Genomic DNA, 26,757 nt, shown 5'->3' with positions numbered 1-26,757 from the left:
GGAAGCCATTGATTCATGTGACTCGTCAAAAACAAGGCAGTAACGTCACAATACATGCCGCCTGTAGATTAAATCATACATTCTCATGGTCTGCACAACCGATGCTGGGGAAACTGTTAGCAGGCAATCTACTGTGTGCAGCTGCATCACTTTTTAGTGGCTCCAGTTTTAGAAAGTTAGAGTCTTTCTTTCAGTTTGTGGGACTCCATTTCATTTAAAAAACGCAGCACTACAAATACCAACATGATTATCTGTTTCCGGCCATTAGTGATGCTTGGAAAATTGAACAATTGTCTCTAGCAAGTACATTCGAAGGCAAACGATTCAGGCTAGCCGGCGATGGACAGTGCGACAGCCCTGGATTTTCTGGCAAGTACTGCACCTACCACTTTCAGGACATGGATAGTAAGAAAATTGTGAGTTTGGTGGTCGTGCAGGTAACACAATGTACATCCTCAGTGGCCATGGAGAAACTACGATTTATAAAATCAGTAGAATATCTGCAATCGAGGGGAATGCACATCGACCTCATAGCCACGGACAGACACGTTTCTATTGCCAAGACAATGAGAGAGCAGTTCCCACATATTAAACATCAATTTGACGTATGGCATCTTGCTAAATCAATCAATAAGAAAATTTCGGCTGCAGGGAAAAAAAAGGTTTGGAAAGTATTTCAGAGTGGTCCCAGTCTATCAGCAACCCTCTTTGGTGGAGCTCCAAAACTTGTGAAGGGTCAGTGGAAATACTACTTGAAAAATGGCGGTCACTGATGCACCACTGTACCAACGTGCACCGCTGGTCAGAAAACCTACATTTCCACCAATGTGAACATGGCCCTTTGTTCCCAGTGGAGGCACGGAAGAAGAAGTGGTTGAATCCATCTTCACTGACACACAAAGCCATTGAGAAGATTGTTTTCGATAAAACTCTATCAAGAGATTTGAGGGGACTGACAGAATTCTGTCACACAGGAGGTTTGGAGGTGTTCCACAATATGTGCCTAAAGTACAGGCCAAAACGATTGCATTTCAGCATACAGGGCATGATGCATAGGACTCTACTTGCCGTCTTGGCCCATAACGAGAATCTCGGCAGTGAACAATCTAGGACTACGGGTAATGTAAGGATGCCTCGCTACACTAAGGCCTTTTCAAAAAGAAGTAAGCAATGGGTGATCAAACCAGTCTATGAGGAAATGGAGTTCGACTTTGTCAAAAGCCTTATTGTTGCTGTATTAGAGAAGCACAGATATGGAATTTTGAAAGTTTCTGTGCAGAGCACTGATCCATTGCCACCCAACATTGCCACTGTGCCATGTCCACCCAAAGGAGAGCTGGTTGTGAAGTACAAATCCCGGTTTAAATAATTGTAATACGATTGTCTTTTTGTAAATAAATGTTATTGTACAGTGTACATACAAAGTACGCTAACCCTAACCCCTACCTTCACCATCCTGGGTGGCGAACAACCTGGGTGTCATCTTTGAATTCTCTCTCTATTCACCTCATATTGCTGACCTTGTCTATATGTGTATGTATATATTTTTGTTGATGTAACTAATTTTCGCAATCTCATGTAAATGCTGCACACTGTTAACCGAGGGGAGGCTTGCGTATTGCAAATAATAATAAAAAACAAACAATAAATCTCACTTTCAACTCAACTCCTCGGGTACTTTATACTTTCCCTGACCTTCCCCAAAAAATGAAAAGTCTCAATAGTTATGGTTCTTTGGGGCTTCAAAGCTCGCAGACGAGGACAAAATTGGGGGCCTTAGAACGCGCCAAGCGAGCCGTTGCAGATGGGAGAGAAGCCAGTTCGCATTTGCACATTGAGGCGCAGTACATAGATGGTTTCGAAAATCCAAGTTCTCACAGATGGCTTTACTACGGGATGTTGCAAAGAAAGAATGTATGCTAATTTCTAGTGAATGTCAGCGGCTTTGATTTTCAGCTCACGCCCTGAAGAGGCCCACAACTCGCACTGGCAGTATAAGGTTCTATTGTTTTTTGACCTTGAGAGACAGGGACCATGCCAACAGAACTTCATTTGAAGGGCGTGGCGGGGGTGCAATAACGTAAGAGAAGATAAGGCAGAAAATTCTGAAACTAGACCGAGTTTCATGTTAGTTCAGTATACGAAAAATCGTTGTCAAGAGCACAGTGGGATTTACAGACTGCATTACGCAGAGACACAATGGAAATTGCAAATATAATGTAAGTAACTATTTAGACGCTTTTATACCAGAATGAAGAATTAATGAATGGATGCATGAATAAATGAATGAATGAAGAGCTAGGAAAACGTTTGTGGGATTGTCCTTGTAGCCGGCACATGGGCATGCAGGTCCACATTCCACACGCATGTAGACAGTCGTTTCTCATTGTGTGCTAACCTCGATTTATTTTGTTACTTTTCGCATTGATTTTAGAGCCGAACATACTCCATTGCACTATCCTTGAAAGCAAATAGTTTCAGTTCGGCCGTAATAAATAAAATGAATAACATTAATAAAGATAGGCTGGCGAGACTAATTATAAATTTTATGTTTTCAAAACAGGTATATCCTTCCCTACTGCTACTGCCACCAGTTTCAGACCCCGGCAGATGGTTTTTTCAACCGCTAACTGCAGCTTCTTGTAAACAACTGCACCACTTTGATGATTTTATGGGACGATCGCCAAGGGCCCATATGCCCTTACGCGGTACTAGCGGCTAGAAGCAACATATCAACCTTTACGCTGGCCTAGTGCCTACTTGATGGAACAGCCTTGCGGTTCACCGTGCGCCCAAAGTGCTTCTTTTAACGAAAACCAACACCCTGTGTACCATAAAGGAACAGCGCGTGACTCACCATAAACTTTTACAGATTTGCGGATAGAGATAAAAGAAAATAAATGGCATTCCGAGTTCATATGGCAATTGCTGAATATTCTATAAACATTTAATGTCAAATAATTGTACTTTACCAAATGTACCGTGTTGCTGTTTGATTTTAAAGTACAGTTTCATATTCCGAATTGTGGCGCGCTTTGTTGTGAGTTGATCTGTGTTGGTTTCCGGGTTCTTTGTGAAGACGCGTAGAAGACGACTGGGCGCGTTTGCCTACGCAGCACAGAAACGTCACAGAGAGAGGCGGGGAATATGAATGTTTTGACAATGTCAGGCTCAGGGGCGGGGGATATGATTTAGTGCTGCAAAAGCAGGTCAGCCAGGGCGATGCAGCAAGTGATATTATCACAAAATGGCGTCGCCCTACTGCCTGTTTTCGCGTGTGTTTAATGGACGAAAAACTCGGGTAAGGTCCATAGGAATTTTTTCTAAAATAGAGCGACTTAGGCTTAAAAACACATGGCCGACCCGTAGGGGCAATAAAAATGTTTACCGAACCATTCCTTTAAGGGGATGAGTCTGCATTGCATGCCGGTGTCAATTGAGCCTGGCTCGTGCTGTTCGCCTCCCCCCCTGCCACGCACGCTGCTAGCATCGCTAAGGTGAAAAGTTTTAAATTGCTTGAAGATATTAATTTAGCATTTATATAGCGCGATGCACTCTCAGGGGTCTGAGCGCTGTTTATTATTTCCCACAGTGTGTGGTGCTCATTTATTGAGCTCGGAAGGGTGAAAGGCTGACTTTGGCCCTGTCGGGTTTCGAATCTGCGTAGACAAAATAAGCTCAGTTGTCAAATCAAGCGCTCCACTTGCTGTGCTATCGGGCGGGCTAACATTAGGCCTGCTTCATGATAAAGTGTCAATTTCAGCTCGCGGCGAGCCTGCTTCGTCCTATGTTTATTCAAAAACCCATTAGTTTCATTGTTTATGAAACCTTAAACGCTGAGGCCTTCTTCATGCATCTTACTCAATGAAGCGTAACCATTTTGTTTATGGAGCTTAGGCTGTGCATGCCTGGCGCTGCGGCAGGAAATTACTTGATACAATGTGGCGTGTCGCCGCGGCGCCGGGTGTCTTCCTCTGAGCGCTGGACTCCCCGGAGACACAGCCTTTAATTGACACCTTCTCAGGCCAGGAACAAAGGTGCTGGAGGGTGGAAAACGCTCTTTTTTCTTCGCTGGCACAGCCGGAGTCCCCAGCAAAGCGGGCGGAGGAAGCTGCATTTATACCTTCTGCAGAACGAAGACAGTTCTCAGCAGGCCACAGCAAACAAATGGTTGATTTGTGACGCCTCGTATAAAGCGAACACACAAACAACTGCCAATGATGCCGAGTGCACAGCAAACGTTGGCCAAATGAAAGAAAAAGAATGGGAAGACACTGAGTTAACAGTGAACTTCCCAGGTACTGTTTGGGGCCCCGTGCAGGGTTGACAAAACAGTTTGTGTTTTAGGAGCTGCACACAGCTCATTATATAGGCCCCAAGAGGCCCTTATTCTTTGTACTGTGTGGGGGGCTGTGCACCAACCCCCCCAAGGCCAGCCTGCGGCTGACTAACCTGCCTAAGCATCCGGGGTCTCCCGGGTGCACTGTACCCATATATCCTCTTGGAAGGGTGAGGTATTTATTACCTCACTCTTCCTGCCTTTCATGTGCCAGACTCTGCTGGCTGTCTCCCTCATCTGTGAGACAGAGAGGGGCACTGACCTTGGAGGAAGGCTGTGCCCCTCTACGCGCCTGCTGCCCTGTAACAATAGTTACATGGCCTCGCCTAGGGCTGTCCAGCGGCATTATCCAAAAAGGATTGTTCAGTAGTTGGAATTATATTTGGCAAAGTAGGCTTAGCTGGTAACCAGCAATGTGGAGTTACCTGGCTAGGTTTGTTGTGGCAACCTATTGAAATTACGCAAGCGTTGGGGAGAAGGAATATGTTACTTACCTGCAACTCTTTTTCTCCAGCATTGGTATCTTTCATAGATTCACATGCTGTTTGAATATTCCCAGTCATCGGGCTGGGAATCCTTGGTAACTGTAAAGCAGTTTACATTTAAATGTTAAAACTGCAGTCACCTTAGTGCTCTATTATAGCCATTTTGGGTCATATTGCCCCAAAGCCGATCTCCCTTAGCTCCACCCCGAGGGCATCTTCAGATTTTGGCAAGCGCACAAGAACGTGGCAATATGAGCCATGAAAAGCCATAAGAGGGGTAGGCAGGATCGTCACATGTAAATCTATGAATGATAACAATGCAGGGAGAATATGAGTGACAGTTAAGTAACTTATTCAGTCTCTATCATTGGACCTTTCATAGATTCACATGCTGTTTGAATAGATTACAAAGCAGTACACACACAACACCAACAATAGGCAGAGGTAAAGCTCACCTGAAGGAAACCCCTCATAAAACACTCAGCTCACCTAAACAGGTTGCATAGCACTGCTTGGCCGACCCTAGACTCCTCCATGGAATGTGAAGGAAGGTATGCACTGATCTTCATGTGGCAGTCCTGAAAATGTCTAGCAGTGGAACCCTGGATAAGAATACCGTGGTAGCAGCCACATCCCTCGTGAAATGGACCATGGGCATGCCTGGAAGAGGCCCATTAGCCAGTTGATGACAGTAGGAAATGCAGGACCACCACCAACGAGCAATGGATGTTTTGGAAAAGGCATTGCCCATGCTAGACGGACCAAAAGCCACAAACCGGTATGAAGACTTGTGAGAAACGCATCCACCTGCTTTTGTGGTAAGAAACTGTGGAGGAAGCCCTGGCATTTTACCGAATGTTACCACAGTCGAGAGGTAAAGGTACATTTGCAAACTAAGAAAGCAGAAGTCAGGCTGTCAGATTGAGGGAGGCTGGGTCGTGGTGCGGCACAGTTCCCTGGTCTCTGGACAGAAGGTTGACAAGCGGAGGAAGCCTGATGGGACATGCAGACGAGAGGCCGAGGAGGTCTGAAAAGCAATTTTGCTTCAGCCAAGCTGAGGTCAACAAGATCAGTTTGCACTGATGCCGTCTGAACATGTCGATCACTAGAGGAAAAAGAGGAATTGGAGGTAACGCATACAGGAACATCCCTTCCCATGGGAATGTGATGACATCCGTTAGATTCCCTACATGATGGAATCTGCTGGCGAACACCACACATTTCATGTTCGCCCTGGTTGCGAAGAGGTAGATATCTGGTGTTCCCCACCTGCAGAAGATGCAGCAAACCTGGTCGCCCAGAAGCTCTCACTTGTGGCAGGATCGCAATTCCCTGCTGTGGGAATCCACCACAATGTTGTTTATCCTTGGTAAATGGATTGGGATAAGGTAGAGCACAGGGCCTGAGCTTTCGTTGACAGAATGGAGGACCGGCTGCCACCTTGCTTGTGGAAGTAAAACATTGTGGTTGTGTTATGACGCCCAACCGTGAAGCTGAGGGAGAAAGGACTTAAGGACCCAAAACACAGCACCCAAATGTAGGACATTGATGTGCAACATTCCTCTTGCGACCACATACCCCAGGCATGGAGATGGCCTGTGTGGGTTCCCCAGTCGTCCGGCGATGCATCCGTTGGGCCCATGACCAGATGGTCCGGCAGATGAGAGTGCTCCCTGGGTGAGATTGGAGCGAAGCATCCACCCGCAAAGAGCGTTGCAAAAGGGGCACGTCAAAAGAATCCTGTCTTCCCATGCGCAGAGACTTGCTCCCATCGCGCATCGAGGAACTCCTGGAGCGGCCTTATTCGAAGCCTGCAGTGCTGGATCAAAAGAATGCATGACGACATAATTTGCAGTAGGGACTTCAACATGCGGACAGAAGCTGATATCTTCTGTGACAGCAGTAGAGGTTTTGCAAGGATGAGGTTTACTCTGTCCTCTAAAGGGGTTGCGTTACAAGACAGCACATCCAGCCGAACACCCAAGAACAGAGTGTGTTGCGAAGGGGTCAAGCAGGCTTTGGCTGAGTTGACGGAGAATCCTTGTGATGTCGAACAACAGATTTGGTGGTCGCTGTGTTCTCAAGGGCCAGTGGAAGAGACTCTGATGGAACAAAAAAATCATTTTGGTATGGGTAGACATGAAACCCCCCCCACCCCGACTGATGTAGATAAGCCCCAATCGGGGCCAGGCATTCCGTAAATGCGGAGACCGAAGGGCAGCGCCTTGCATTGAAAGTTGTCCTGCAACAGTGAATATGACGAACCTTCGGTGTGGTAGATAGATCAGTAAGTGACATTATGTGCCTTCTAGGTCGAAAGAGGAACGGAAATCCCATTCCTGCAGCTGTGATAGTATATGTTGGAGGGGGGCAATTTTGAAGGTTTGAGTCTGCAAAAACTTTTTCAGGAGGCGCAGATCGAGAAATGTTTTATTTTTATTTTATTGAGCATTTCTTAGGTGCTTATACAACAGAATTGGGTTTCAAAGCGCCACAAAGCTAAATGGGAAGGGAACAGCGGAGGGAAAGAACATTGACAAAACAGTAAATATACGGTTGTGGTCCTACTAGGCCTTGTGGTATTCGGACGTGCAAGTGCAGTGAAGAAGTGCAGGAGATAGTTATGGGTGGGGGTCAAGGAATGGACAACTGCTAGTGGGGGGCCCAGGAGGAAAGTGCCAAGATGAGCCAAGGAGGAGGCCTTCGGACTAAGTGCTAGTGTGGGCGACTCCCAATGGTGGGATGTAGAGTCGCCAAGCAGGGGCTTGCAGGGGCAGTGCAGTGGGGGGGGGTGTTGGTATCGACTGGGTAGAAGGGCCTGGTATCCTGTGAGATTCATGAAGACCGGGCCACCGGTCTCAGTGGCAGTGGGGTGATTAGCAGGTAAGGGAAAGAGATAGAGAAAAGCAGAGTTTTTAGCAGTTTCCGGAACTTAAGGAGGTATGGATGTTCCAAAGGGAGACACGAGCCAAGGAGAGACCCCTGTCCCCCACTCTCTGCTTGGATAAGCATTTGACAATCAAAGAGTTGGAGTTAGAGAAGCGCAGGCCTCTAGCAGGGAAGTATTTAGGGAGGGAAAGTTGGAGATTGTGTGGTCCCAGGCCCCAGAAAGCCTTGTGAATGATGCAGAGGGTCTTGAATTTGATCCTTGCAGCCACCGGGAACAAGTGGAGAGATTTTAGGGCTGGGAAGATACAGTCCCTGGGCTTCAGGCCAAGGATAAGCCTTGCAGCCCTATTCTGGATTAGCTGGAGGGGGCATAGGGAGGAAAGAGGGAGATTGAGAAAGACGCTGTTGCAGACGTCCAGCCTAGAGAAGACGAACTTCGGAGACATTGGGCTTCTGGGGGAAGGTGAGGAAAGGGAGAATGCCTCTGAGGTGGTGGAGCTGAAAATGGGCCTTCTTGGTAAGGTTCATGATGTGAGGGGTAAAGGGGAGAGCGGAGTCGAAGATGACCCTCAGGTTTTTGGCCTCACAGGAATGTTGGGGGCAGAGGGCCCAGAGAGGGAGAGAGGGTGACTAGAAGTTAGGAGAAAATGAGGGTGCAGATGTCCCAATGAGAAGGATCTCTGTCTTACTGGTATTAAGACAGAGATCGTTAGCTGCACACCATGCCTGAATGGCAGACAGACAGGGATGAGAAATCAGGAAGAGCAGTTAGTAGAGGGAAGTTTGAAGGAAAACTGTGTGTCAACAGCATAGCACTGGAAATTAAGAGAGAAGGATGAGATCAGGTGAGCCAGGGGGCGATACAGATATTGAAGAGCCACAGTGATAGGATAGAGCCCTGGGGGATGCCTTAGGTCCAAAGTGTGGGGGTGGAGGAGAAAGGGCCCAGTTGCTGAGGGCATCACGGAGTCATTTTATGAGGCTAGAATGGTTGACTGTGTCAAAGGCAGAAAAAAGTTCAAGGAGAATGAGAACAGCTGGATATTTAGAGTCGAGATTTGCAGGCATGACTTCACAGGTTTTCAGGAGAGCCGTTTACGGGCCTCTGGATGCCCTGAATCCAGAATGATGGTCGTGGAGGCAACCAACAAGTATAGTGTGGAGGGTCAGTTGGGGAAGGACTAGCTTCTCAAAGACTTTACCCAGGAAGGGGGTAGTGGATAGGGTGATAGTTAGCCGGGCAGGTGGGGTCAGAGGAGAGTGAGGACATGATGTCCTGAGTTTTTTATGTGAAATGGGAGACCAAAGCGCTGCAGAGACCCTGGGAAGGAAGGAGAGAGGTGGAGACTGCATTTGGATTGGCGAGTGCCTTGCAGATTTTAAAAAGTCTGGCCATGTCGTTAGTGGCTCCAGAGATGCAGGCTTGGATGTGGGCCCGCTTCTTGGAGCAGACAGAGAAACAATATTGCCTTTGGAGCAGGCGGCAGGCCAGTTTGTCAGAGGGTAAACCCAAGGTCTGCCACTTCGGTTCAGCAACTCTGCACTTGCGTTTCAGAGATGCTAGATCAGAACCAAACCAGTCATTGTTCTTGGAGGTAGGTTTGAGGCGGATTCTCATGACAGGGGGAAAGATGTCAAGGTTGTTAGAGATGGAGAGGTGCAGATTAGCAAGGACAGAGTCAGAGGCAGGGGGAGCTGAAAGTGGAAGCAAAAGCAGTGACTGACACATGCGTCATCGGTCGGATGCCAGTGAAGGAGGGTGGTAGTGCTGAGGGGAGATGCAGGGGGTTGAGGGGAGAGAGGGCTCGGATAGAAGGCCAAAGGACCCCAGGTGGGAGGAGAGAGTGGTTAGACCAGGAGAGGGGGATGGTGACCGGATTAGAGATAGGGATGTCACCAGAAATGAGTGCGTCCCGAGTGTGTCCGACTGAGAGGGTCGCGCCGTAAGGAAGAATAGTGAGAGAGAGGGAGTCACAGAGGGCACCGAAATGTGAGGTGGATGATTCAAGGGAGTCGAGGTAGATATTGAAGTCACCAGGGAAGAGGAGTTTGTAAGAAGAGGTTGAGAGGGAGGAGGCAAGGTCGGCCCATTCAGAGAGGAAGAGAGGGATAGGGCCAGGAGGCCTGTAGATGGTGGCGATGGTGAGAGATAGAGTAGGCAAGACCCCAAGCCTACAGACGAGGCATTAAAAGGAGGAGTAGGATTGAGTATGTATGATGAAAGCAGGGACCCACTCAGGGAAAATCAGGGCCACTCTACCTCTGGGCCTGTTGGGCCTGGGTTTGGAGAGGATTTTGTAGCCCTGAGAAAGGAGAGTGTCAGGAGCAGTGACAGAACTGGCATTGGACCATGTCTCGGTAACAGCGAGGAAGTCTAGGCCAAAGTATTCATAGTAGCTAAGTGAAGCTGGTTGCTGGTTGCCACCTTTGAAGGTTTTCGAAGGGGGGGCTACAGGGGCGTGGTACTCCCGTCAGTGGGTGAGAGGAGAGGAAGGAAGTTTATGAGAGAGGGCAAACGCTGATCGAGAAAGAGAAGAGTAGGCTGAGAACCTTGGGCCATGATAGTGCTGCGTTAGAGTCCAGGGGAGCTTTTTTCAGCTTTATTCTTCCAGACCTCGTGAGAGGTAGGATGGGTGATAGAGTAGCAGTTGGAATAGATAGGGGAGATATAGACTGCCATGGGAGTAGCAGAGAGAAAAAGACACACAGGGGAACTGCACAATGCACAGTACTCCCCATGCACAGAAGAAGGAGGTGTGCTATAGAAGACAGTCAATTCAAAGATTTAAACGTACATCTAAATTCGAATTTTCAATAGAGCACTACAATGCAGTACAACATGGAGAATACACAGATTTAAAATGCAGCTGTCACAACCGCAGGTTCCTGGCGGTTGTGGAACAGGTGGAAACATGGCCGCCAACGTGTTGTGCCGTCACGTCTCCTCCCTAATTGTCTATTGACGGTCTAGTTCTTTCCAATATGGCCGCCGCCTAGTGTATTTATTCTTTCCACTTTCAGCGGCTCGGCGCGTTGCAACTTTCTTGCTACCCTTCGTTGTCACGCTCCTTGTTATTTCCCTTGGCGGTGTTCCGCCCTTTCCTTGCCTAGTTTTCTTGGCTTCCTCCTTTTTCTCTCTCTTTGCCTCCCTCCGGACTCTCCTTCACCCCTTGCCATTTCCTCCTGTTTCCAGCTTAGCATTCTCTTCCTCCCGGTTCCCTCCGCTCTCACCTGCATCTCCCAGCCCTGTCTGTGTCAGTTCATCGGACTGCTACCTTTTGTCGCTTTCTTCCCTTCTCTGCTTCCGGATCGCTGGGATCATCATCCACAGGGGTTTTTGTGCTGCAAAGGCTTTTCCCCTACTCCGTCTTGTCTGTCGCGGAGGGGAGTCTGTTGACCCGTTTCCGAGGTCACAGTGGCTTCTTTCCGAGGCCGGCCTTACCTACTTAAGAAGAGCAAGACTCACGGACATCGCACTCGTCGGAAGAGGCTGGACTACTCCTCTACATCAGGTGAGGAGGAGGGGGAATTTGGAGACACTCTGTGTTTGAGTGAAGAGGAAGACATAACCGAGGTATTGGAAAACTTACCCACCCAGTCTGATAAACCTGATAGCTTGCAACGGCCTAAGCCCCGACATGGCAACTCCCCAACAGCTACAGGAACTCGTAGCAGCGGTACAGACCCTTAACCAAGAAATGCTAACCCTTAAGACGGACAATGCCGCTCTTAAGCAAAGGGTAGACGCTCGAGAACAGCAAGCCACAGATCTTCCCCCTCTGCCCTTAGTGTCAGGCAAATTTGACGGTTCTGAAAGGAAGGTTAAAGAATTTTTAGAAGCCTGCAACATTCATTTCACCTTCAGACAGCACGCCTTTGCCACAGACCATACTAAAGTGGGATTCATGATTACTCACATGACAGGGAATGCTTTGGCATGGGCCACTCCCTTAGTCTCTCAATCTCACCCAGTTCTTCAGAACTATGCAGCATTCAAGGATCTATTAAAGCAGACCTTCCTCCGCACCGAAAGCGCTCACATAGCGAGTGAAGACCTTCTGGATGTGCGTCAAGGAATTTCAGACCTGCTCTCCTATATCTCCTCTTTCAAAAGGTTAGCGGCTGAGGCCGGCTGGCAAGAGGAGGCACAGTACACCATATTTCGAAGGGGTCTGAGAGAGGAGCTAAAGGATGAACTAGCCCGGATGCCTCGCCCTGACTCGTTCTCTGACCTCCTAAAGGCTGTGCTGCGAATTGATTTCCGCTTGACCGAACGGAAGAATGAAAGAAGGAAGACCCGCAATCTCGGTCCTTCCCTGGAAACGCATCCTTCTACCTCCTCACCTGCTACCCGTCCTCTCACCAGAGAAGAACCTATGCAAATCGGAACTACCAGAGCACCCCTAACTGCTGAAGAAAAGAAGAGGAGAAAGGAGGGTAACCTCTGTTTGTATTGTGGCTCGGCCACTCACCTCCTGAGAGACTGTCCCGACGTAACCCCCAGACGGTCGGGAAACGAACGCCCTCGGTAGCCGACAGGACAGACTACCGAGGGGCTTTTTCCAGTTCCTACACTACACTTTCTGTAACCACCGCCAAGTCCACTGAAGATCACCGTCTAATGGCGATATCGGTTCTGCTCCAGTTCCGAGGAAAGGAGATCAAGACCCAGGCTCTGCTAGATTGTGGTGCTGCGGGGAATTTCTTGGACACCCTATGGACCGATAAGGTGGACCTATATAGAATCGCCAAAGAAGAAGACCAGAAGGTAGAGGGAGTAGATGGTACTCCTCTGTGCTCCGGTCTTATCACTCACACCACGGAGGACGTGCTTGTTTCTATCCAGCAACATTCGGAAACATTGAAGTTAGACATCATCCGCGCTGCCCATTTTCCGATTATATTGGGAATTGGCTGGCTCCGAAGGCATAATCCCACCATTGACTGGACGAAGAACCTCTTGAGCTTCCATTCCACCTACTGTCAAGAGAAGTGCCTACCGGGACCTTTGTTTGAGAGTGTGAAGACTGTATGTGCCACAGAAAGGCGCTCCATCCATTGTATTCCGGGCTGTCTTAAGGAATTTGTTTCGGTCTTTGAAGAACAGCAACCCAAAGAGCTACCGCCCCACCGTCCGGAGGACTGTAGGATTGATCTCGTTCCTCAGGCCTTTGTTCCCTTTGGCAGGATGTATCCCCTCTCTATTTCTGAAAAAGAAGTCCTTCGTCGTTATCTGGATGAAAATCTAGCCAATGGTCTTGTCCAACCATCCCGATCACCTGCAGGGGCCTCTTTGTTTTTTATACCCAAGAGAGGTTCCAAAGAACTAAGGCCATGCATCGACTAACGAGGCCTAAACCAGTTGACCATCAAGGACAGATATCCCATGCCCATAATCTCAGAGATCTTGGAGACGATCCAGGGTTCAGTGATATTCACTAAACTTGATTTACGTAATGCCTACCATCTGCTCAGAATCAGGACCGGAGATGAATGGAAGACGGCCTTTCGCATTCCCTTTGGCTTGTTTGAATATCAGGTCATGCCTTTTGGACTAGTGAATGCTCCCTCTATTTTCCAGAGGTTTATGGACCGCATATTCTCGTATCTGTTGGGTCTGAACACTGTGGTCTATCTTGATGACATCCTGGTTTTCTCCCGCCAGACCGAAGAGCATACCCTCCAGGTAAGGGAAGTACTACGCAGGCTGCAGCAACACCACCTTTTGGTCAAACCGGAGAAATGCTCTTTCGCCCAATCCTCCGTATCCTATCTGGGTTTTATCCTGTCTAAAAAAGGGATCACCATGGATCCTAGGAAGGTTGAAGCCATACTTGACTGGCCCTCTCCTCCTTCGGTCAAGGATATTCAGAGGTTCTTAGGTCTGGCAAATTTCTATCGGAAGTTAATCCCTGAGTTTTCCAGACTCACTCTCCCAATCACTGCATTGTTAAAGAAGTCCTCCACGCCTTTCCAGTGGTCTACCGAAGCCGAAGACAGTTTCACCCGTTTAAAGAACAGGTTCTGTACCGCACCCATTCTAAGACAGCCCGACCCACGTTTACCCTTTGTTTTGGAAACTGACGCCTCGGCTGCAGTTGTGGGAGCTGTTCTCCTCCAAACCAACCAGGGCCTGGAACATCCCATAGCATACTATTCTAAGACACTGAGTCCGATCCAACAGAACTATTCCGTTATCGAGAAGGAACTGCTGGCCATGAAATTGGCTTGTTTGGAATGGAGACATCTGCTCCAGGGAAGTTTGCATCCTTTTTTGATTCGCACCGACCATAAGAATCTTCAAATACTGTGACAACAAGAATGCTATAACACTCGTCAAGTCAGATGGGCACATTTCTTTGCTCAGTTTCACTTTTCCATCACCTATATTCCCGGCTCTCAAAATCAGATTGCTGACGCTCTGTCTCGTAGAGAGGAGATATCTCCAACTTACCGAAAGGAATTCATGTTTCCTCATACCAAGATCATCTCCACGGTATCCTCATTCCTGGAAGAGGTCAGAGAAGCATCGCTTTCTCCGGAAGGATCGACCTTGTCCATGGGCAAGCTGCCGGTTGACGAGAGGGACGGTCTATACTTCACGCAAAGTAAACTAATCCTTCCCTCACAAGCCCTCCTTCGGCAAGCTCTTCGGTGGTGCCACTACTCTAAGGTAGCAGGTCATCGAGGCCTGCGGGGCACCCTGGATCTTCTCAGAAGATCATTCTATTGGCCCAACATGAGAGTGGACACTCAAACTTACCTCCGGACCTGCTTGATCTGCATGCAAAACAAACACTCCACACAAAGACCCATCAGCTTGCTTCAACAGGACCAGATCCCTCCGGGTCCTTGGAAGCACATCTCGACCGATTTCATCGTGGACCTACCCAGTTCTCAAGGGTGTACGTGTATCATGGTGACAGTGGACTCTTTCTCCAAGTTCGCTCATTTCTCACCCCTGTCAAAAATACCTTCGGCTTCTGTCATGGCAGAGGTCTTTCTCAAAGATATATTCAGGCTACACGGGCTTCCCAAAAAGATCGTGTCCGACCGTGGTAGCCAATACACCTCTAAGTTCTGGACTGCATTATGTCAACTGCTAGGCATCAAGAGGGCTCTGTCTTCAGGTTTCCACCCACAAACAAACGGACAGACGGAAAGGCTAAATGGTACCCTGGAACAATACCTAAGGTGTTTTGTCAACCAGCTTCAAGACAACTGGGTATCCCTACTCCCCACCGCAGAGTTTACTTACAATAACTCAGTTCATGATGCCCTCGGGTTTAGCCCTTTCTATTGTACTTACGGTTTCAACCCTCAATCTATTGTACCTGTCTTTTGGCCTGAGACTCCTATACCCTCCATTGAAACCTCCCTACCCGAAATAAAGGAGGCTCATAACAAAGCTAAACAAAGCCTCCTAAAGGCCAATATCCGGAACAAACAACAAGCTGACAGACACCGAAACCAAGTACCGGCATGGGAGCAGGGGTCCAAAGTTATGTTGTCAACAAAGTTCCTGCCTCGTTGGGTCCGTCCTTCTAAGTTGTCTCCTCGATACATCGGACCCTTTGAGATACTGCATAAGATCAACCCAGTGGCCTATCGTCTTAAATTACCAGGAACCCTTAGCTGGATTCATCCGACGTTTCATGCCTCCCAATTGCGCCCGTTTGTATCGGACGATCGGAAGCAGAAAACTCCCAAACTACACATCCTACCGGATCCCATCGCGGATGAGTATGAAGTCTCCCGCATCCGAGACTCTCGGTACCACAGAGGACGCCTTGAATATCTAATCCATTGGAAAGGATATCCTTCATCTGAAGATACCTGGGAACCCCGGCCTCATGTACATGCTCCCCGTTTGTTGCGACAGTTTCATAGGCTCCATCCCAGCAAGCCGGGAGGGAGCCACCTTGGAAGGGGGCATACTGTCACAACCGCGGGTTCCTGGCGGTTGTGGAACAGGTGGAAACATGGCAGCCAACGTGTTGTGCCGTCACGTCTCCTCCCTAATTGTCTATTGACGGTCTAGTTCTTTCCAATATGGCCGCCGCCTAGTGTATTTATTCTTTCCACTTTCGGCGGCTCGGCGCGTTGCAACTTTCTTGCTACCCTTCGTTGTCACGCTCCTTGTTATTTCCCTTGGCGGTGTTCCACCCTTTCCTTGCCTAGTTTTCTTGGCTTCCTCCTTTTTCTATCTCTTTGCCTCCCTCCGGACTCTCCTTCACCCCTTGCCATTTCCTCCTGTTTCCAGCTTTGCATTCTCTTCCTCCCGGTTCCCTCCGCTCTCACCTGCATCTCCCAGCTCTGTCTGTGTCAGTTCATCGGACTGCTACCTTTGGACGCTTGCTTCCCTTCTCTGCTTCCGGATCGCTGGGATCATCATCCACAGGGGTTTTTGTGCCGCAAAGGCTTTCCCCCTACTCCATCTTGTCTGTCGCGGAGGGGAGTCTCTGTGGACCCGTTTCCGAGGTCACAGTGGCTTCCTTCCGAGGCCGGCCTTACCTACTTAAGAAGAGCAAGACTCACGGACATCGCACTCGTCGGAAGAGGCTGGACTACTCCTCTACATCAGGTGAGGAGGAGGGGGAATTTGGAGTCTGATAAACCTGATAGCAGCACAAAATGGAGGATGCACAAATTTTAAAGCGCACCTAAATTCTAATTTGCAATAGAGCACTACAATGCAGCACAAAATGGAGAATGCAGATTTAAAGCACACCTAAATTTAAATTTCCAATAAAGCACTCAAATGCAGCACAAAATGCAGAATGCACAGATTTTAAAGCATACCTAAATTTGAATTTCAATGGGGGACTGAAATTCAGCACAACGTGGAGAATGCACAGAGAGAGAATGGGCTTCCAGCATCCAGATTTTTTGTTTATGAGAAAATAGCTTGAGTACACCCCATGGCCCTGTTGATGGGGGAAACGCTGGATTGCCCCTTTGGAGAGAATGGACTGAATTTCTAGCGGAAGTAATGGCAATTCCTTCTCGACCTCTGACAAGGGAGGAATAGAGGGCGGGCACCCGATGAATTCCAGTGTGTGGCCCAGCTGGATTAGCAACAACACCCATTCATCCGTGGTGATGGAACGTCATGGTTTGGCAAACATTGAGAGACGCCCTGGGGTATGAAAGTGGAGGCGCGTTGGTGGAGTGTGAAGAGGCCTATTTGTAGGATTGGTCCCTGCTGGGTGAGGTGCAGAGGCGGCACCGATTTCCACTGTAGGCCTGGGACTTTCTCTTTTACCAGTCTGGTGCAGCGTAAATGTTGGACTGGTAGGAAGTTTTGTAGTCGTGGGACGTCCTTGAAAAATGTGTCTTTTCTGACTTCAAGTACTGACGCCGCTGTAGAGTGCCCAGCGAACGGGCAGTGTCCGTGTCTGCTTTGATAGCTTGAAGTGTTTCATTCAACATATTGCCATACAGTTCCTCTCCGAAGGGCATGGTAACTACTTTTCATTGCACTTCTGGATGGATATCAGAGGCCTTAAGCCAACTTTAAAGGCGTAGAGCAGTGCCAGTTTCCCATCTTTTAGAAGCCAGTGTCCGCAATATCGACTGCCACAGAAATTGTGAGGTCTGAGGCGGCTTCCCCCTCGCAAAGGAGTGCAAAAGCTTCATGCTTTTTGTCATATGGAAACAAATCCAATATTGGGCCCATCTTGAACCATAGCCCCCTGTTGTATTGGGACAGGATACCTATAGCATTGGCTGCCTTCATGGTGGTTGCGGCCGTGGAGATGATGCGGTTTCCGGATGTGTCTAGCTGTTTCCCTTACTTGCTGGGTGGCATTGAACAGAGAGAGGAAGGATTAGTGGAATACTTCCGGACCGCTGCTGACTCCACAGAGTACGGGCGGACTGGTTTAAGTTCACAGACACCTAGTCACTGAATTAGGAGCCTCATACTTTTTCTTGAATCTATCCTTTTTCTGAGGGGCAGAAGAGGGATTTTTCATGGTCAAAAGACAGTCTTCCCAGATGTCCCTGAGGACGGGTATGGCCACCACAGACTTTGTCTGCTCCCTCTGCAGGTATAAGAAGCCTTCCTTCTTTTGCTCCTCTGGGACAAGATCAAACAACTTGGCATCCCCGATCATGAGCGTGTGGAATGAACCAATTTTATCAGGTGGACAATCTCTGAGAGGATGTTCCTCTGGTTCATCATCCCCTGGCACATTATCAAACTTGTCAGAGGTATTAGTGTGGGGGACACATCACCTTGGGAGACGTCATCTTCCATCTCAGTGTCCATGAGGTTGGCAGGAGGAAACGTAGGTGGGTGAGTGTGTGAAGTGTACCCCGTAGGAGGTGGAGAGGCAGGCAACAGGCCAGCAGGAAGCTCCTGGAGCAGTGTTACAGATGGAGCAGGAAGCCTATGCTGCAACTCCGAGACCAGAGTCTGCAGTGTGGATAGAATGTCCATAAAAAGGTCATGAGGCACCAGCTGAGTGGGAGCCAGCTGTGGAGATGGCCCAGTAGGAGTAGAAATTACCCTTGGGGTGGCATAATCGCTGAAACCCCCGCTGAGGTGGATGGTAGAACCTCAACGTGGGTGACATTTTCATCAGAAAAGACAACTTCCTGCTCAAAATTGTTATCACTCACAGGTTGCAATATGTCCTCTGGTGGACATATAGTAGGCACAGGAACGGCAGCAGGAACATATGGAGCCAGCATAAACAGTGAATGGGTACGCGTGGGCCTTGGCAGTGCCGAAAGCACACAGGCAGAATCCCCAGACGGAGAGACACCTCGCGGCAGCGGTCGACAATGAGTCGTGCACCCTTGTCTCGGACGAGGCGGTTGTAGTGGTGACAGATGTGAACGGGATTCAGTACCCTGAAGATGCAGTGATCGACAAAGTCATCGTCAGAATTGACATTGAGGGGGCAGTTGAAAGAACCTGGTCTGCCTGTGAGTCGCTGAAGGGGTCGTGGACGAAGATATCATCAAGAGGTCAGAAGGAGGGGTGGACGTGTGCATCTTGGCAGAAGACTGTACACCAACCAGTAGAAGACACCAATGGGAGTGTTGCAGCAAAGACCATGAAGTAGTCTTCACGGACAAAGTAGTCACAGATGGGATTGCTGACGTTGTCGTGGATGAGATAGCTGCCCGAGCTTGGGTTGGATGAACCTTTTTCGCTCTTTTCCAACTGGAAGAGTCATCGTGGGACCTATGCCATAGTAGCAGATCATGAGGGGGTTGAGAATGCACCTGATTAGTATTCTGCTAAGCCAAACAATCACCCTACATCAGCCTGTGTGCCTAAGAATGGAATGCAGTGCAAGCACTAGACCGCAGTCATATAACTCAGGCTGTGCAGGGTCACATGATCCCCTATGTTAGGGAGAATTCTCTGTTTAGGCTGAATTTCCCTACCTAGTGAGTCCCCCAGCAGCTTTGCTGGATTTCTGGGGTTTAATTTTTTTCTCCTGCCAAGAGTGAGACTCTTTTACCCTCACTCTTGGACATGTTGAAGTGTGTTATCTTGGACAAACCTTGTGTTGAATGGGCTATGGGGTCTTTTACTCCATAGGGCCGCATGTATTTTTGTGATGTGGGTCACACAGCACCCTCTGTGCCGTGACCCAGGGGTGTCCTAGGGACTCCCCAACATAGACTCCATACCCTGGGACTGACTACTGTCTCCCAGGGCATGTAAAGTCACCAAAGACTTTGCTAGTCTTGAATCCTGAACAGAACCAGTACAAACCATCATATTGTGGACGTACTGGCTGGGGCAATTCGATTGCCCCAGGGTCTGTTAGTCGAGGGGGCACGTCTCCGTCCCCCCTGATCGAGTTTTGGCTGGTGGCAGTGGAAACTACTTTTTATATTCGACCGCGAATATTTCCCTATGGGATTTCCCATTGTTTTAGGCTAACACATTTAATTATTTATTTACGGTAGCCTTAAACATACCGCCGGTTTATATATTTATTTTTATAACTCCGGTTGGGACTTTTTGCCAAAACTTGATTCTAAAATGGCGTTGGTGTTCGCCTCTGTAACTCTGACCCAAAGTGGAGCCCTTTGTTCCACTTTTGGCGGGCTTCTCCACAGAAGCCCTCCAAAGTGGTGCCACTCTGTCTGGGGTACTTAGGAGGGGTGGAGGGGGATTTAGGCACCCTGGACTGAGTTACCTTGGTAACTCAAGTCGCACTCCGTCCTGATTGGCCCAAGTGGTGAGCCGCCCGGCTCACCACTTAGCATGTTTGAGTGACAGCTAGGCTGGGTGAATGGGGGTTTGCTGCATAAAAGCAGGGCTTTGGGGACTGGAACTTCAGAAGTCGCCACAGGACCAAGAATCCGACGAGGGAAGAGCTGAGCCGACCTGCTTCGACGACACCACCCGGTGGAGCCCTGCTGAACCGTCTCACCACTTTTTCCCGACGACCGAGGAGAACTCTTAACGGAGTGGCTCCTTCCCTTGACTGGTGGGGACAACCAGTTTTCGCCTTCTTTCCGTTCTTTGAGGTATCTCGTGGCCACCTTGCCTGTGCCAAGCACCCCGGCATCCGGAATACCACACTTTACCCCCATACCGCGAAAGTCGGTACCAACCCTTTAACCGGAGGACTCCGCGGCTGGTTTCTTCCCGGGCAGTGCTACGACCTTTCTCTTCTGCTCTTCAGCGAGATATTCTTCTCCCCTGACCGACGTCGAGCCTTGCTGTCACTGCCTGGAACAACTGCCCCCGCTGGAGGATCCTTTCCGCTTAAGGTACTGTGTTCCGCCTGGCTTCCCTTGCCACCGACTGTACGGGGTAGATTTAGTCCCCGGCTTTCGAACCTGGGAGTGCCTGGGACACTTTGGCTAAACTTTCTGAGCCACTCTAAACTCTTTTTGACTCCTTGCAAGACTTTGAATCTCTAACTAACAGTGTGATCTTGGGCACATTTTCGCTCCGGCTACTCTAAGAGTGGGCCCTGCCTAGTGACTTTTGCTCACCTGTGACTTTGTGCTTCTTTGAGCCTATTGCAAGTGTTCTGGACCTTAGAGTGGTGTGTTTAACCCATTTCTGCTTTTTCTCTCCCTTTCTTGGAAACTACTAGAGTGTCATCTAACGTTAAGCACTCACCTCTGTTTTAATTAAGTGGTGTTAACCTAGAGTTGTCTAGATAGGAGAAAGGATTGAATCTACTTTCATTATAACTGTGTTTGAAGTGTTTACTATATTTTGCTAGAGTGTTTTTAACTTATGTGTTTTTAAATAAATAACTATATACTTTTGAAACCAAGCTCTGGTCAGTGTTTGCTTGTGCTATTGTATGTTGGTACATATTGTGTATACTCTGCATACTGCCTAACTCTTCTTGAGAGAAGTCTGACTGCTCAGCCACAGCTACCAGGTAAATCTGGGTGGTACAGACTGCTACCAAAGGGGTTTACTGCTCTACCTGTAGTCTTAAATCTTTTGCAGTGTTCCCCAAGGGAACTGCACAGGTTTCTGCCTAACACCCTATGTAAGCAAGAACCTGGATGGATGTAGCTGGTTGTTGTGAGAGGTCAGAAATGAGAGGCGGACATAAAGGGTAATATTCTCAACATTAGCCATTTTATTAACAGGAAGGGGTTTGGATAAAGGCCTAACTTTCCCTATCGTAACGTGAATGTCCCTTTCTATGAAACCAAGACTAAATAACGCTGACCTAAATCTGACCCTCACACTAACATACACAAGCAAAAGGTATAAGGTAAATGTTTCAAAGTTCAACTCAACAGAAATGTGCAAAAACTCAAACATATAAATTCAACCAAAACAATCCTTGTGTCCAGGGGTTGGTTCCATTCCCCTGTATTATTTCAGGAAAACGGTTCACAGTGTTCTGCATAAAGACCAGTCTTAAAGGCAATACAAATGTCTGTTTTACCAAATACTTTCCTCAGGATGGCAAAACAAATATTCCATCCACAACGCTTGTTGGAATATAGCAAAGAGGAAGTCTCTCCCTCGCTTTCAGGATAAAATGTCTTTTCCACAACACTGGTTGGAATATGGCAAAAGGAAGTCTTTCCTACTTTTCAGAATGGTTAAACAAATGTATTTTATCCAACAGTGATTCAAGTATGGCAAAAGGCAAGTCTTTTCAAAGTCTCTGGTTGACAAAATGTTCAATTGAAAAAACTTAATATGACTAAGTCTCTATTCAACATGCCAATTCAAAGTCAGTTTCCCGGTACACTCCCCTGCCAGGAAACAGCTCATCTGAAACTTGTGATATGCTGGTTTACTCTCCTGCCATGAATAACTCCGCTTTTGGCTCACACAGATCCCCTGGCGTACTCTCCTGCGAGGTATCTCCTTCCATAAAGGTTCACTACATGAAACTCTTATCAGGCCTCTGCAACATTCACATTCTCCTGCGCGGGGCAGAGCTAAGGAGGGCAGGGTTACGGCCGCGTACAGTACCCCGTGTAAAAAGAGAAGGAGGACACATTTTCAATGTGATGCTTTTTTACAAAAAGTGCTCCGGTCCCGTCCCGCAGGACGGAATGTCTCAAAAGTATGGTGGAAAGGGGACGGGACATAGGAGCATTAGTATTTGCTCATACAGTAAGCACAAGGAGCCTGGGAAGGTTAACCGTGGTCAGAGAGCAACAATATCGGATCTCAGAAGCAACTCAGAAGAGACCAACCTCAAGAGCAGGTTGCTCTACTCCAGGACTTCGTAAGATTAGGGCATTTGGGACATAAGGAACAAGTTACTTACCTGTAACTGTTGTTCTCCAGCATGGGTCTGGCATGGATTCACATGCTCATGAATATTCCCCGTCGTCAGGCTGGGAATCCTTGGTAAAGAAAAAACCAGTATCAGTTTCGTTTCTGATCGGTCTTTATTAGTAGTAACCAATCACTGATCTCTGGGTCATACTGCCCCCAGCCAATGTCTGCCCTCTCCCTAGGCCCCGCCTCTGGCAGCCATCCTCAGATTTGGTAGCACGCCAAGTGGCAGTATGACCAAGTGAAAAGCAGCAGAGGGGTAGGCGGGAGGGTTCGCATGTGAATCCATGCCAGACCCATGCTGGAGAACAACAGTTACAGGTAAGTAACTTGTTCCTTTTCCAGCATGGGGTCTGGCATGGATTCAAATGGTCAAGAAAAAAAGAATACATAGCAGTATACACATGCACAACCACGGGAGGTGGCAACAGGCTCAACATTAAACAATAGAACAACTCAACATTAGGCATCTCTTACCTCCTCACCAGGCTCACCTTAAGTGAACAGGTTGCGCAGCACTGCTTGGCCGACCCTGGACTCCTCCCTGGAGTCACGATCGACGCAGTAGAATCTTGTGAAGGTGTGCGTCGACCTCCATGTAGCAGCCCTGCAGATGTCCAGCAGGGGCACACCAGACAGGAACGCCGTGGTAGCAGCGATCGCTCTGGTCGAATGGGCTCTCGGATGGCCGGGCAACGGTCGGTTTGCCAACAGGCGACAATGCATGATGCAGCCGGAGAGCCATCTGGAAATGGAAGTCTTCGAGAGAGCCATCCCTTGATTCACAGACCCAAAGTTCACAAAAGGTTGTGACGTCTTCCGAAAACTCTTTGTGCGGTCCACGTAGAATTTCAGCGCTCTAGCTACATCCAGCGAGTACAAAGTCCTCTCGGCCAGCGTCGGAAGCGACGGGAAGAAAACTGGTAACACCAAGGGCTTGTTGAGGTGGAAGTCCGACGGCACCTTGGGCATGAAGGAGGGGTGCGGCCTCAGCACCACCCTCGTGTCATGAAAAGTCAAGTATGGAGGCTTGCAAGATAGGGCCTGAATCTCTCCCACTCATCGTGCAGAGGTGATGGCCACGAGGAACGCTGTCTTCCATGACAGGAACTTCAAAGGCGCTGAATGCATAGGCTTGAATGGGGCTCCCATGAGCCTGGTCAGCACCACATTAAGCTCCCACGCCGGGGCAGGAGCCTTCACCGGAGGGAATGATCGGAATAGTCCCTTCATAAATTCCTTCACCAGGCGATGAGACCACAAGGACGCCAGTCCGGTAGTCCTGGTATATCGGGAGATGGCAGCCAGATGTATTTTTATGGAGTCGTGAGCCAGTCTAGCTTTGGCCAGCGACAGTAGGTACGGCAGCACTTGAGGGGCCGTAATCCGCAGAGGGTTAATCTTCTGTGCACGGCACCAGACAGAGAATCTCTTCCATTTATGACCGTAACACTTGAGAGTTGAGGACGCCCTGTCCTTTGTAAGAACCTCTCTGCAATCAGCCGGGATATCATACCCTCCAAACTCTAGTGCTGCAGGAACCAGGCCTGCAAGTTCAGCGACTGTGGGTCATGATGGAGAATGGCGCCTCCTTCTCTGGAGAGAAGATCCACGTCCGTCGGCAGCCTGACTGGCGGGGACGTTGACAAGTCCAGAAGGTCCAGGAACCAGATCGGCCTCGGCCATGCCGGTGCGACGAAGATCATCCTGCACCTGGACTTCTTGAGCTGGTTGATGAGGCGGAGCAGCAACGGCAATGGAGGGAACGCGTATAGAAACAGGCTGTCCCAAGGGAACGAGAAAGCATCGCCCATGCTCCTCGGCTGTGGGAACCTGCTGGCGAACCTCTGGCACTTGGAGTTCGTCGCCGTCGCGAACATGTCGATCTGGGTTTCCCCCATCGTTGGAAGAGTCGATCCACTTGATGCTGGCGCAGTTCCCACTCGTGGCACGAGCGCAGCTCCCTGCTGAGTGAGTCGGCGATGGTGTTTTTTATTCCTGCCAGGTGGAAGAGAACCAGAAACATCCCCTGGGCGACGGCCCAGTGCCACAGATCCTGGGCCTCCTTGGATAGGGCTGGGGATCTGGTGCCTCCTTGCTTCTGTATATAGAACATCGTGGTGGTGTTGTCGGTGAAGATCCTCACCACCTTGCCCTTGAGGGACGGAAGGAACGACTTGAGAGCCCAGAACACTGCTCGGAGCTCCAGAATGTTGATGTGGAGAGACCTCTCCTCCGGGAGCCAAAAGCCTCTTGCGTGGAGGTCTCCGGTGTGGGCCCCCCAAACCTCCATAGAGGCGTCCGTCGTCACCGTCTCCTGAAATGCCGGGATTTGAAATTCTGTGCCTGTCGTGAGGCGAGCATGGATGCCCCACCATAAGATCGCCCGACGGAACTCCTCGTCGAGAGGGATCCTGTCCTCGAAACAGCCAGTCGCCTGAAACCAGCAGGCGTCGAGGAACTCCTGTAGCGGACGCATCCGAAGTCTGCAAAGGGGTACAAGATAGATGCATGAGGACATCATCCCGAGGAGGGACTTGGATGGACCTCACCCTGGCCACGTCCGTGGCTAGCAGGCGCCGCACCTTGCCCAGGATGGTCTTGGTCCTCTCCTCTGAAGGGGAGGCCAATTGCCCCACTGTATTGAGCTTCGCTCCCAGAAACAGTGCTATCTGCGATGGAACTAGGTGGGATTTGGGGTAGTTGATGGCGAACCCCAGCTCCGGGAGCAACCGGACGGTCCTCGCCGGCGAGTTCCCTTGCCCGGATTAGCCAGTCGTCCAGGTAGGGGTAAACGTGGATCCCCTGCATGCGCAGCCGCGCCACCACTAATGCCAGGCACTTGGTGAAAACCCTGGGTGCCGACTTTAATCCGAACGGTAGGGCTCTGAATTGGTAGTGGCGTCCCTGAACCACGAACCTGAGGAACTTCCTGTGCCTTTTTAGAATAGGAATGTGGAAGTAAGCATCCTCCAGGTCCAAAGACGACAGGAAGTCGCCTTCCTCCAGCTGTACCAGCACGTGCTGGCCTGAATTTCTGCGCCTTGATGTACTTGTTTAAGCGACGCAGGTCCAGGATGGGGCGCCAACCACCTGTCTTCTTACTGACGAGGACTTACCTTGAGTACACTCCGGAGCCCCGGAGCCTTCTGGGGACGAGCTTGATGGCACCTTTCTTGAGCATCGCCCTTACCTCCAACAGCAGTTAAGGGACGTGATTTTCCTTCCTGGCCACGGGAGGAATGCAAAGGCACTTCTTTTGGAATTCCAGCGAGTGCCCGTTGGCCAGGGTGTCTAACACCCAACCGTCGGTGGAGATGGACTCCCACACGCTGACGAACTTCGTCAGCCGGCCTCCCACCGGGATGCTTCGGTGGGGGCCCGACAACACGGCCAGGTCAGTCTTGCTTGGAGGCGGCCTTGCCGCCTTTGCCTCCTTGGTGACGACGGCGGGATCCCCCCTTGCTTGCAGCGACCTCTGTAGGCCTCCTGGGAAGAGGAGCGGGCCGCCTGGCGGTAAGTGGAGGAGCCACCGCTGGAACCTTTGGAGGCACCCTGTCTGCCTCCGGAGCTCTGAAAGGGCCGTTGTGTTGAAGCACCCCTACGGCCCGGGCCGTCTCCAAGTCGGTCTTGATGGCCTGTAGAGACTCGTCCACTGCCTTACCAAAGAGGTTGTTGCCGTCGAACGGCATGTCCAACACTCTGGTCTGGGCGTCCTGGTGAAAGTCTGTCGCCTTGAGCCATCCTCGTCGGAGGAGGCAAACACCGTTGCCCAGTTGGCGAAATCCGGTATCGGCAATGTCCGTTGCCACCGTTATGGCGTGATCCGACGCCACCTCGCCTTCCTGCAGAATTTCTAGGGCCTCCGCCCTCTTGTCGTCAAGTAGGAAGTCTATCAGCGGGGCTATCTTGAACCAAAGCTCCCTGTCGAAGCGGGCCACGATCGCTAAGGCATTGGCCGCCTTAATCGTTGTCGCCGCCGACGAGATGACTAATCCCTCCTCCTTGTACAATGAAGGTGTTGACACTGCATCCAAGACTTGAGGATTGTGTTTATCCCAAATCATCACAATGCACTGTTTTGGCAAAAGGTAGTGGCAACTATTAATACAATTGAACAAGAAAGAATTGCTAAATTTCCCTTCTACTACCTACTGAGTCTGGCAGAAGTCAGGTCATGCACGGATTGGCTGCACTTGACTAGCCAATAGCCAGTCAGACAGTGGAAATGACCTGGATGGAAAAGGCATCAAAAGCCCCAGACTGGATAGAAAACCAGTTTTTTGCAGTAAAAG

General features: G+C 49.5%; 1 protein-coding gene across 4 annotated transcripts in view; it reads right to left on the bottom strand.

Moving 5' to 3' along the window:
* The window catches only part of DDHD1 (DDHD domain containing 1), a 1,509,354-nt gene that overhangs the window by 13,623 nt on the left and 1,468,974 nt on the right, over positions 1 to 26,757 (bottom strand). The window lies entirely within an intron of this gene.

This window comes from Ambystoma mexicanum, chromosome 14, assembly GCF_040938575.1.
Source record: "Ambystoma mexicanum isolate Mex_15411 chromosome 14, UKY_AmexF1_1, whole genome shotgun sequence".
Classification (NCBI taxonomy): Eukaryota; Metazoa; Chordata; class Amphibia; order Caudata; family Ambystomatidae; genus Ambystoma; species Ambystoma mexicanum.
This window is presented reverse-complemented; position numbering and strand designations above follow the sequence as displayed.